At 38.2% G+C, this 12,783-nt stretch overlaps 1 protein-coding gene across 1 annotated transcript in view; it reads right to left on the reverse strand.

Moving 5' to 3' along the window:
* The window catches only part of LOC150080973 (protein APCDD1-like), a 140,462-nt gene that overhangs the window by 44,054 nt on the left and 83,625 nt on the right, over positions 1–12,783 (reverse strand). The gene's annotated exons all lie outside the window — the stretch shown is intronic.

The following is a 12,783-nucleotide window of genomic DNA, read 5'->3' on the forward strand; positions in this document are numbered from 1 at the left end:
CAGTAACCTTTCATGCGTAACTGAGCCAAATGCTTTGCTAAAATCCGAGTAAACAATGTTCAAATTATTTCCTACATTTAGCTAACCAGATGATTAGTTAAACAAGCTTTTCTTTACCAAACTGTGCTATATTTCCATCCAATTGTCCCCATATCGCATTGTTAAACATTACTTCCACGAAGATATTTAGTACTGAGGCTAGAATAACCAGTCTCTAGTCAGCCACTTCGTCTTGGGCTCCCTTTATGTACTGGCATACGCGAACACTTCTCCAAGCTAACCGAAGCTCTCTTGAGTTCCATAAAGATTATGTATATATTAAGTGCAATAGCATCATTAATACACAGCCATTTCTGAATAAACAGAATATTCAAAAGGCGGCATCGTTTTAAGTTATATCTCATATTGTGAATACCTTCACAACGAGTTGCCATGATATTGCACTACTTCGAATAAGTAACGCTTCACCTAAGGAGAAGACTAATGCTACTTATTCTCAGATAGGTACTACCACCAGACGGCACCGTTTTGAAATATGGTATGGGATAAAGTTCTCGGTTATCCTCATACTATCCCTATTAGACTTAGAAAAGAGATAAAGATGTAGGAAGGTGACAGTATGAGAGGTAGAAGAAGGAAATGCTGTAGAAGGAAGAAAGGGACAGTTGCTCCTTCAACTCACACTCAAAGCTCATATATTCCTCGAATAGGCAACGCTTCCCCAGTAGAGCAGATTGTTGTTACCTATTCGAGGAAACTCAGTGGCCATCAGGCCCCCCCCAGACGGCACCGTTTCAGGGCTATCTGGCCCTTCTTCAGTGGGTGGGTAGGTACCCAAGTGATGCAATGATGGCAAAACAGTTATGAAGTATAACTCCACAATATGAGAGATACCTACCCACCGAAGAAGGGCCAAATAGCCCTGAAACGGTGCCGTCTGGGTGGTGGTACCTATCTGAGAATAAGAAACATTAGTCTTCTCCTTAGGTGAAGCTTTACTTATTCGAAGTAGTGCAATATCATGGCAACTCGTTATGAAGGTATTCACAATATGAGATATAACTTAAAACGATACCGCCTTATAAATATTCTGTTATTCAGAAATGGCTGTGTATTAATGATGCTATTGCACTTAATATATACATAGTCTAAATTTGCTCGCAGCCTGAGGCTTAGCCCTAAATGCATCTTAGTTCCATAAAGATTTCATAAGTAATCTTAATGGTTCAATGCACGCTGTTGCCGCCTCCCTAAAAATTAGTGGGTATCTGCCATAACTCCAGTTGCTTTATTTGCCTTTAGACTTGAAAGTTTTTCTAATAAAAATGTTCTTTAATTGAAGGAATAAAAACTCCACCATATTCAGTTTTACAACCTAAGGATCAATTTTACAGTTGAAAAAAATTATCCTATAAATTGTCATGAAAACAGTTGTACAGAAAAACTAAAATGAGAGGGGGGGGATTCCCGACCGAACTCTATTTTCTTTCTTAAATAGCTTCTCCATCCAATAATCATCAGTGGCTTGTTACAATCACATACAACTCAAATATGTTTTCTACATAAAGTAACTGCAGGTTATTATTATTTATTTATTTTTAATTTTTTTTTTCATAGCAACTGCTAAAATTACAACGCTTGCTTTGTCATATGCCTGTAAATTCTCTGCTGTCGTTTTAGTTCATGAATAATTAAATTATTTGGTTACAAAAACTTTAATATTATCAAAACTAGGTCGATGGAGATTAGATATCCATAGCTAAGAGTGCGAGGAAAAGAACGGAAATCACTCCACACCTTCATCAATTAGCCAAGACAGTGTGCCCATCGTCCGACCAACATAAATGTGTCCACGGGGCTGAGCAGCGGAACAGATTATATATCACTAGTGACGGCTGATTCCCGCCTGTTGAGATAACAGAGAACGTTGGACAAGAGTCTCGTGTGGGTATCAGGTTTCGCAAGTCACCATTATCCAGTTAGTAATAAGCATGTGCCGGAACGACCTACAAGATTCTAAAGGCATCAACTGGTGGAAATTCATGAAAAAACCGTTTCATCCAAACCTGCGAACTTATGATGGAATTGTTATTATTACCTAGAGATTTGTGGGCAGTCGAAACAAAATGCATTCAACAAAGGACTCATGAAAACTCTAGAATTAAGTTATTCTAAACAATAACAAATTAAAATATTGTACTCGATTATGCAATCATAATCGAGTACGGTATATGAACTGAAATGAATTCGTTTCGTATAAGATAATGCTTTCGAATTTAATTGTCAGACTTGTTGAGAAGGATTATCCTTTGTAACTCCATTGTGCGATTCAGTAAAAAAGCTTTTTTTTTTTTTTTTTTTTTAATTCTGTGTATACGTTGAAGACATCCAGATATCCGGGCTACTTCCAGGATAGTAAGGCTAGGGAAAGTGGTAACGTTCTCTTGGGAAATTATTCAGATACAGCAGACTTTCGAAATAACGGCACCTTCGGGAATCGAGGTGCCGTTATTTCGATTTTTCCGTTATCTAAAAAGTTTTATTTTTAATGTATTTAATGCAGAAATAATGAGCCAAATAGAAAAGGAGGAAAATTAAGAATGCAGTTTTATTAACTGCACATAAAAAAAAACAAAAAAAAAAACACATGTACACGATCCAATGTTACACTATGCCATTAATAATACACTTCTGCTTACGCCCCGTTCTATCTTATTTATTATATCAAGTTTAGTCTGCGCAGTAGCACATTGGTATCGTTACCGTCCTCCCTATACCGGGTGGAAAAGGCCCGTCGATGACACGAGGAACTTGATGTGGCTGCGTTAGTGCGTCTCAGGCGTAGACAGCAAGGTTTTTTCCTCCAGAAACTGGGGTTTTCGTCCGACAAATCGAGCAGAGAACATACGCAATTTACACACACAATGGGTAGATGAAACTGAATTTCCAAGTGACCCTAATGTAATAGTTTGGATTATATCAAATTTGTCACTAAGCTTTAATGTTGTTCTTGTCTTCTCTCTATGAGGTTTATTAACTTTAGGAGCCATAGTGAGGGGTTTTTAATTTAAAATAAATGTAAAGCAGCAGTAATCCGGTAATCGGCACAGAATTCACTTGAAAATGGCGAACGTAAACAAATACAATAATCACATGACTTTCCGTTTTCTTTTTTCGGCACTGCAAGACATCTGTGTTGTATGTATACATCCGATCTCAACGTGCCGTTATTTCGACAGTCTTATGTATAAACAATTATTCATTTTAAGCAGACATATGTAATCAGGCTCTACGAACCACGCATGGCTAAAGAGATGTATTTATCAAGACCGCGATTGCATTCTGAAGGTACACAATTTTCAGGCACTATGTCAGTGATTTTCAACTTTTTTTTTTAATAACGGCACCCCTACTCAATTTGCCCGTTTGATTCAATTCTTTCTCTGTGTGTATGTGTCTCTCTCTCTCTCTCTCTCTCTCTCTCTCTCTCTCTCTCTCTATATATATATATATATATATATATATATATATATATAAAATCCAAAAATTAAATAGAGATAAAAATTAATAAAATTAATTTTAAAAAATTATCTCTAAGTTTTGGATTAATTGAATTATATTTACATAGGGGTAGCGTGACGATGTGCTAATGCTGCGTTCGTACCGCCATCTATAGCCTAATTTATTTCTATATATTTTCAGTTCAACTATTGTTTTGTCAGTGGTGTGGTTTGGCCATGCGAGTACAGTACTAGGCTTTCTGCTTTATTATTTTTCGCTGCATAACGACCACGGCTATGCAAATCTATTGCATCGGCAGTTTGACCTTGGTATCCTTCCGTCGTTGCATGGATTTGTTTAGCTTTCGAAATGCAGTGATTCCCTGACTATTATTGCCCCGTGGTCCTCTATCCAGATGAGGTATAATGATCAATCTACCGTATTTCCCCATGTATAAGACACACCTTAATTTTGGGGCCCGAAATTTGAAAAAAACATGTATTACATAAAGTTATTGAACTCAAGTTTTATTCATCATAAAATTCATAACTGTCGAAACTCCCATCCATTAGCTTGTCCTCATCTGTCTGATGACGAATCACTGTCTTCATATATTGCCTCGTCCTCAGTTCCATCTATGGCATTTGAAATGCCACACTTCTTAAATGACTTGACAAGGATCTCAATCTTGATATCCCAGGATCTTTTCACACAGGTACAAACTTCTCCTATAGTTGATTTTCTTCTCTCTTCCTGCTGGTGTCAAATTGTCCCCAGAAGACTTCATCGATTGGTTCCATTCGTCTCTCATGTCAGCTTTGAAGGGTTTGTTAATGCTGACATCAAATGGTTGGAGCTGGGATGTCAAGGTATGATGGCAAGTTTTGTTTTTTGCTCTGCAGCAATCTTCTTTGTATTTTTTGCTATGTGTGCCCTGAACTGATCAAGCACCAATAGGGCAGGTTTGCGTAAGAGCCCACCTGGTCTCCTGCTCCAAACTTTCTCAAACCAGATCTTCATCCCATCCTGATCCATCCAGCCCTTGTCATGAACGTGGACAATCACTCCTCGAGGAATGTCTTCTTTTGGCATTGTTTTGCGTTTGAAAATCAGCATAGGAGGCAGCTTGGTTCCGTCCGCACAACAAGCTAGAACAACTGTATAATGGCTCTTTTCATGTCCACTTGTCTTCACAGTTACAGTTTTCACCCCCTTCTTATCAACAGTTCTGTTACTTGGGACATCATATTGAAGGGGGACTTCGTCTATATTTTCAATCTGTCCCAACTCAAACTGATGTGTCTTCCGACATTGAATGACAAAACGATGAAATTCAAGGACCTTCTGCTCATAGCTTTCAGGCATCTTTTGGGAAAGTCTGGTGCGTCTACGCATGCTTAGTCCATTCCGTTTCATGAACTGAAGCACCAATTGTGTCCTCTTTTTTTTTTTTTTTTTTTTTTTTTGATTTGATAGTTGTTGGCACATCGGCTTCTGTGGCCATATTGCACCTCCCAAGGTTTTTGCAGTACTTTGATCCAAGCCCGAGGCGGGAATCGAACCCGCGACCTTTGGGTTGCCGGGCAGGTACTTTACCCACTCGGCTAGCCCGGTCGGCTATTGTGTCCTCCTTTGAAATCAGTAACTTCTTTTTCATCAGCAGTTCTTCTTGCCTTATGCTGAACCATCTTTGTGGACACAGGAATTCCAATTGCCCTTTGCTCCTCAATCCATATCTTCAATTCCCTCTCTAAATCAGGCGATTTTGCTGACTTGCCTCTCATGGCCTTCTGCCGTGGCGTTTTCGGTAGGGTTTCTTCTTCCCGTAGCCAGTCTCGGATTGTTTTCTGAGTTGGAGGAGGATCAAACTTATGTTCATCAGCACGATTTCCATTCACTTTTGCAAACTGGATCACTTTTGACTTGAATTCAGCACTTCTGAGCCATTTCTGGGCAGAACGTGGCAAAACGTAACCTAATATACCGGTAACAAGTGCGAAACAATGAGCGCAAAGACAACAAGCGCGAAAAAAGCGGGAAATGCAAGTAAAAAAAATCTATAACCACTGTATAAGACGCACCCAGTTTTTAGACCCCAAATTTTTCGAAAAAAGGTGCGTCTTATACATGGAGAAATACGGTATTTTATTTTATTTTATTATTTCAAGTTTATTTGGTCATGAAATGTTAGTCCACGTTTCCATCTTAGTGAGATTTCACCTAATTCGGAAACGGGTAACTACTAGGGGGCGCCGCTAAATTTGTTTTAAGTGGCTTAATTTTCTAAATTATTTTAGGAACGTTGCTTCAACACTACCCTCTTCTTCTTTATCCTCTCCTTATATTTTTTGTTATTTTATTTGGTTCAGTTCATTTTCACTTTACTGGTTTGCCATGCTACTGGCAATCATTTTATTTTAATTTAGCTTATATATATATATATAAAATATTTTAAAAAATGTTATATGATATTATTACAATAATATAACTATAAACAAAATTACAATTCATAATACAAATTATATATATATATAGAGGTACTAAATAAACATCAATTATAGATCACCACAAAATTAAGTAAATACCGTACACCTTCTTATAATAAAATAAATATATAAACTTTAAAAAAATAATAATAAGTTTAGGTAACTTAAACCCCATACAAGTTAGTGCAAATGCAGCATATTAGTACGCAGCTAAACTCTGAATTAGCAAAAGCGGCGTCGTTTAAGTTATATCTCACGTGCCTTGAGTGACCGGTGTTCATGCCTGACTGCTGAATACGGTGCTGTTTCTTGTATTCTATGTATCTTATAAACTCCTCTGACCGTTTGGTCGTCCCAGAGTATAAACAGAAAAATTATTATTATTTATCTCATATTGTGAATACCTTCACAACGAGTTTCCATGATATTGCACTACTTCGAATAAGTAACGCTTCACAAAAGGAGAATACTATTGTTACTTATTCTCAGCGGATTCCACCACTACCCACACGGCACCGTTTCAGGGCTATTTTGTATGTGTGGGATAATAAGTCGACTATCCACTTGTCCCTATTAGACTTAGAAAAGCAAAAAAGTAGAGGGAAAGTAATAGTGGAAGAGGAAAAGAAACGGTGTAGAAGAACGAAAGGGACAGTAACTCCTTCAACTCACACCACTCAAAACTCCTCGAATAGGCAACGCTTCCCCAGTGGAGAATGCTGTTGTTACCTATTCTTGGAAACTCCGGACATCATCAGGCTCCGCCTGGTGCCGTTTCAGGTCTATTTGGCCCTTCTTCGGTGGGTGGGTAGGTTTGTTTGTTTGTTTGTTTGTTATTTGGTTTTTAGGAGCATTAGCAACTATGGCCATATTGCTCCAGGATATGCGGTGGTCATTTCTTGACCTTTCCGCATCCTCCGTATTTGGTGGTGACGGGCTCGAACCCAGGCTAATCAAAAAGCGTGTGCTACGCACTGCTGCTCCTTCCCACCTGGTACGGAGGCGCCTTGGTGGGTAGGTAGGTACCCTAGTGATGCAATGATGACAAAACAGTTATGAAGTATAACTCCACAATATGAGATATGCCTGATGGTGTATACTATAAATTAAGACTGAAATATGTTAAGGGCTTTAGCTTCAGGCTGCGATAGATTTAGACAACATACAAGTTAGTGCAAATGCATCATATTAGTATTCACAATATGAGATATAACTTAAATGATGCCGCTTTTGCATATTTTTGTACGTTGTCTAAATCTCTTAACATATTTCAGTAACTTAAACCCAAATTACGTGGCACCCCTGGAACGTTGTTGCGGCACCCTAAGGTACCGCGATTGAAAACCACTGAACTATGTTATGAAACGGTCCATTGGAGGAATGAATTAGTTGGTACACATCATGAGGGTTACTGACGCAGAAACTAAACCTCAATAAAGAAAAATCAGAATGGATTCTTTCAAGAAAAACGAATTGAATGCTTTAGTTGGAAAAATGAAACAACACGCAAGTCACACAGAGTTAATCTTATGTAACGAATTATCAAAACTTTTTATATGCATTGCATTTCTTTAAGAACTTGGATATGCTGATTACAAATATGACCTTAGTTTTTGCATAGCATTCGTGGCTAAGCCCGGAAATTAAAGAAAAGTAAATATGCAGTAATACTATCAGATAATAAATTTGTACAGAAATTAAAAAAGGTTTTAATAATCTATATCACATTTATTAACACGTTTAACTTCTACACAGAACAGAGTATTAATCAGTTCTACAAATAAACAAGAAGCTGGAAGAAAAAAAAAAGGAAAAACAAATTAAGAAAGTATAAACTCTTCTCCGATTAAAAAATAATGAATAAAAAAAAAATAAATAAAAAATGTTTCAAAATGCAAAGCTTCTTCCCACTTTTCTTGGTACCTCTTCTTCATTGACTCTTCCCCCATGCTCTTCTCTAACATCGCCAATATCTGATCTAAAAAATCCAGGGGGGGGGGGGGGGGGTACAAATAATGGAGCTCGGTGACATTCCATTTTTCAATCAACGTGTCAACTACACTCACTAGCCAAAATATTAGGAACTTTCGCAGTTGGCGTCAACAGATAATTAGACATACAGTAGGCTAAGTTATCACATGTTATGATTACAAGTTCCTCGGTATCAGATACAGTATATACTGTACACTTTCCTAGGCTTCTTAGTTGGTTCGGTTATAATAGGCAGGCGATCATCCCGATTTTCAAAAAAGTGTTAAGGAAGACACTGGTACCAAAAAAAAAAAAAAAAAAACTGATTAAGAAAATATAAAAACTCTCCTCGGGTTAAAAAAAATTTAAACGTTTAAAAAATCAAAGCTTGTTTGTCGATGCTGATGATGGTATGTCGTGCACAACCATCTCAAAAGTATACAATAAGTAGAAGACAAAAGAAGAATGCTTCTCTAAAAGCACGAAATGCGGCAGAAGGTCGGTACTTTAAGAACGAGACCACTGGAATTTAAAGCATATTGTGTCAGAATAGAAGGTCCAGTGTGCAATAAATAAAATATTCAACTTAAGCAAAGAAACCCCCATTTCAAAAAAAGTATGCTGCAGGAGCTGCAGAATATCGGAATCCGTATGCCTATATTTAGAGCTACTTCTTTCTGTCAAAAATCGAAAGATTGGACTGGAGTTGTACCGCCAAATATAAGACTAGACTGTGGAACAGTGGAAAAAGATTACGTGTTCTGAGGAGACTCGTTTTACATTTTTTGCACCAATAGAAAGTTCCAAGTGTGGCGTGAATCTCATGAAGCCATGCATCCAGGCTGTCCCTTGTTCACCACGCAAATGGCTGAAGATGGTATCGTTGTATGGGACATGTTCTGTTGGTACGGAGTGGTCCGCTCATAAAGTTAGAAGGTCGTGTTATCTCCAATAAATATCTTTCTGTCATATTGGAACAACTTCACCCTGCAAAGTTTCATTTTTATCCAGATTGGATGGATTCTTTCAAGACGACAACGCAACTATCCACCATGCAAAAGTTGCATCTGAATGGATCGAGCAAAATTCCCAAGATTTCTATTTATCTTGACTGCCCAATTCTGCAGATACAAATCCAATTGACAATGCCTAGGATATGCTGGAAAGGCCAGTTCGGCTTCGCTGTTCTCCATCGACCACAATACTGCAGCTGGCATATATCCTGATAGAACGGTCAAATCTGGAGATACACTTTTTCAGACATAATGTATAGTGTTTCTTGTCAAGCAGATTCGGGGGTGTCCCTCAACTCCATGTCTGTAAACATTGTAACGCAATACAAACTCTGTAAAGGCTAGAGAGCGTGTTTTTTTTTTTTTTTTTTTTTGTGTAGTCTGCGTCATGTAGTGTTGGTTTATGTTGGTCTGTGGAAACACCACAGTCCCCTAGTTTCCGTCCACAGGGAGGTGGGCTGGGCAGTAGGGAGTGAAAGGTCTTTGACAGCGGCGAACTCCGGACGTCGCCTTCCTAAGACGTCGTGGAATCCATACCACGAGTACGGTCAGTAATTCGGGCAAAAGGTAGCCCTTCAAGCATTGAATAAACATTTATTTTTTTGGCTAGTGAGTGCACAAGACAGTGCAAAGCATTATGTTTGGTTTTGATGCTTTACACCAACTTATACATATGTTCATATCAACTTTAAAATAAACAAAATTACGGAATACGTGAATAACAGAGGCAAAATTTCTTTTTCAATCATTTTGAAAGTATAGTATTAGTAGTATTATTAGTATTAGCAATGGCCACATGGTGCAAAGAAACCTATGGCCTATACTGCACCAGCAAATAAAAAAAAAATTATAATAATAATAAATAATAATAAAAAAATAAATAACAGTAATAAATAATAAAAAAATAAATAACAATAATAAAAAGGGGAAAAAAAATTTTAATAATAATAAATAAGAGAAAAGGAAATGGACAACCTAAGCGTTTCCCTCCTCCCGTAGGTAATTATCCAGCTGACCTTTGAATTTCTCCAAACTGCCAGCCCCTACTACCCATGTAGGTAACTTATTCCAATAATTTCTAACTCGCTGGCTAAAATAAAACTTCCTGCAATCCAGTCTAAACATCTCCCGCCGTAACTTGAAATTATGGCTCCTAGTTCTAGAATCGTTTATAACTGTGAAAATTTCGTCCTCATTCATTTTGCTTATGACTCTCATAGCCAGTAGCGTAGCTACCCTTTTTCGGGCCCGGAGGCAAAGAACATGTTCGGGCCCCTACTTAATTAATGAAAATTGCAAAAACAGGAGACAGCCAAAGACGCCGGACTCCTAAATGGCCCGGGCCCGGAGGCAATTGCCTTGCCTGCCTACATGGTAGCTACGCCACTGCTCATAGCCTTATACACCTCAATCAAGTCTCCTCTAAGGTGCCTAGTTTCCAAGCTCTACAACCCACATATTCGAAGCGTTTCCTCATATGGACGCCCCTTTGCCGATCTCACCAGGCGTGACCTGTCTTTGGACCCTTTCAAGAAGAACAATGTCTTTCTTTAGGTGCGGTCTCCATACCTGAACACAGTATTCCAAGTGTGGTCTAACAATAGCCTTATACAATGGGATTATGAAGTCCTTATCTCTACTAGCAATTGTTCGATACATCAATCGATAGGACACCATGGGCCTTACTTGCAACCTGTCTACAATGCTAAGAGAATTTAGTCTGACGGTATCGTAACATACAGGTAACTTTCCTCCACTATCGGCTTTAGTTCAATTCCACCAAGTGAATAAGTTATTTTGGAGTTACTGTTTCCCAGGTGTAATACCTTACACTTTTCTGAATATATTTTAGTATAAGAAATACCTCACGTTCAGAAATACGGTGCAGTATATACAACTTACTGTACCTTTTCAATCAGAATGCAGTTTTGTTGTCATGTAACCGGCCTCCGTAGCCGAGTGGGCAGGAGCGGGAGTGCAGTAGCACACGCTCTTTGAGTAGACCGGGATTCAAGCCCCTGACTGCTGAATACGGTCGATCTGCCAACCCGCACTGGACCAGCGTGGCAGATTATGGTCCATTTCCCTCAGCATGAATTGTTGAGGAGGCTTCCACCCTGCAGTGGGTTGATAATGGCTGCACTTTACTTACCCGCCCCCTCCATTAATATGAAAATTCCACATTAGTGCAATGGAAATTGTGTAGTGCAGAGGTAACGGGGCAAAAAAAAAAGAAAAAAAAAAAAACCCAATTGCTCAAAAGCGATGAATTCTTTTGCTGCAACCTTCAAAAGTTTCGTCAAGCGAATGTTTGCCGGTAGTGGAGGAAAGGGACCTGGATGTTACGATACCGTCAGACTAAATTCTCTGAGCATTATAGACAGGTTGCAAGTAAGGCCCATGGTGTCCTATCGATGATGTATCGAACAATTGTTATCGAATAACTGCATTTACAATACTACATAATACAGTATTATTAATAAATTTTTTCTTCCATTGCAAAACAATACATTTTTGTTGTAACCATATTTTATTGTAATAAATAAATTTTCTGTTTATATTCCGGGACGACCAACATGGTCAGAGAATACAAGAAACAGCAAAGTATTCAGCAGTCACAGGTTTCAACCCGGGTCACTCAAGGCACGGTACTTATGCACCTGCGCGTCTGACCACTCGGCTACGGCAGCCTCAATAGCTAGCCTTATCTGAAATGGTGACATTACAGATTATAATCAATCTGTAAAGTCGCCATTTCAGATTAATCAGGCGAGTTATCTTCTCTAATAAGAAAATGTAATTAAATCCACAAGTTTTAAAATGGTCGCAGAAGCTATCAGTTATAGTCGAAATTTTAAGATTTAAATTTTAAAAAATAATAAAAATAAATAAATAATAAAAAAAGAGAGAAAGAACATTTGTTTTCTTTTATGATATATTAGCGACTCGCGACACAGTGCGGGTATGCGCGTGTTCAAGAAATAACAACCGATATTACACCGCTCAAGTTTTGTGATAATTTTAATTTCATATGCTGGTGGCCAACCCCGCAATGGAAAGTGTGCCAGAGTATTATTACATATAAAATATCACTTCTCTTATGAATGGGATCATTCATTAGTTAACGGAATCATGACAACGTCGGCAACGTCTCAGATCGTCTATCATCACGTTTCGTGAATGAAACACATGTAAGGGGAGGGGTTGAGTGTGGGAAGAGAGCTAAAGGGCGTCAGTAATAAAATATCTTGCTTAGTTTTGATGGCAGTGCAGTTGCCTAAGAAATATGCAATACCCACAAGCAGTCATATTTCAAAATGTCTTTTTTAAAACTGGATATGCTTAGTAGTCATTGAGTAATCCTCCAAATATATAGGAAGACTTCAAATCTACACCCACCATTCTTGTTTAAGAAATAACGACTTTTATCTTTTTAAATCTTTCTTTCTTTGCAAAAAATTTTCTATAAGAAATTCAATTTACATATTTACGTAAAATTTTAAGTAAACTCAGTAGCGCTGTGACTCTATGAGCCGCTAGCAGGCGAAATAAAAAAAAATTTCCGCCCTAAATGTCGAATACTGATAAATGTTAACCTATCAAAACAATGTAAAAAAAAAAATTGGCTCCTCCTGAACTGCGCCCATAGGCGACGCCTACCTCGCCCACCCACTTGCGGCGACCCCGAGTAAACTTAAAAACTAAATCAGGCTACTAATTCAATGGCAAAAATTATATATTTTTATACATCACACGATCGACCATTTTCCGACACCTTTTTTAAGACAATGCCGCGGATTACGAGGTTCACA

Source organism: Mastigoproctus giganteus, chromosome 9 (assembly GCF_048544385.1).
Source record: "Mastigoproctus giganteus isolate SK-2022 chromosome 9, ASM4854438v1, whole genome shotgun sequence".
NCBI classification, from domain to species: domain Eukaryota; kingdom Metazoa; phylum Arthropoda; class Arachnida; order Uropygi; family Thelyphonidae; genus Mastigoproctus; species Mastigoproctus giganteus.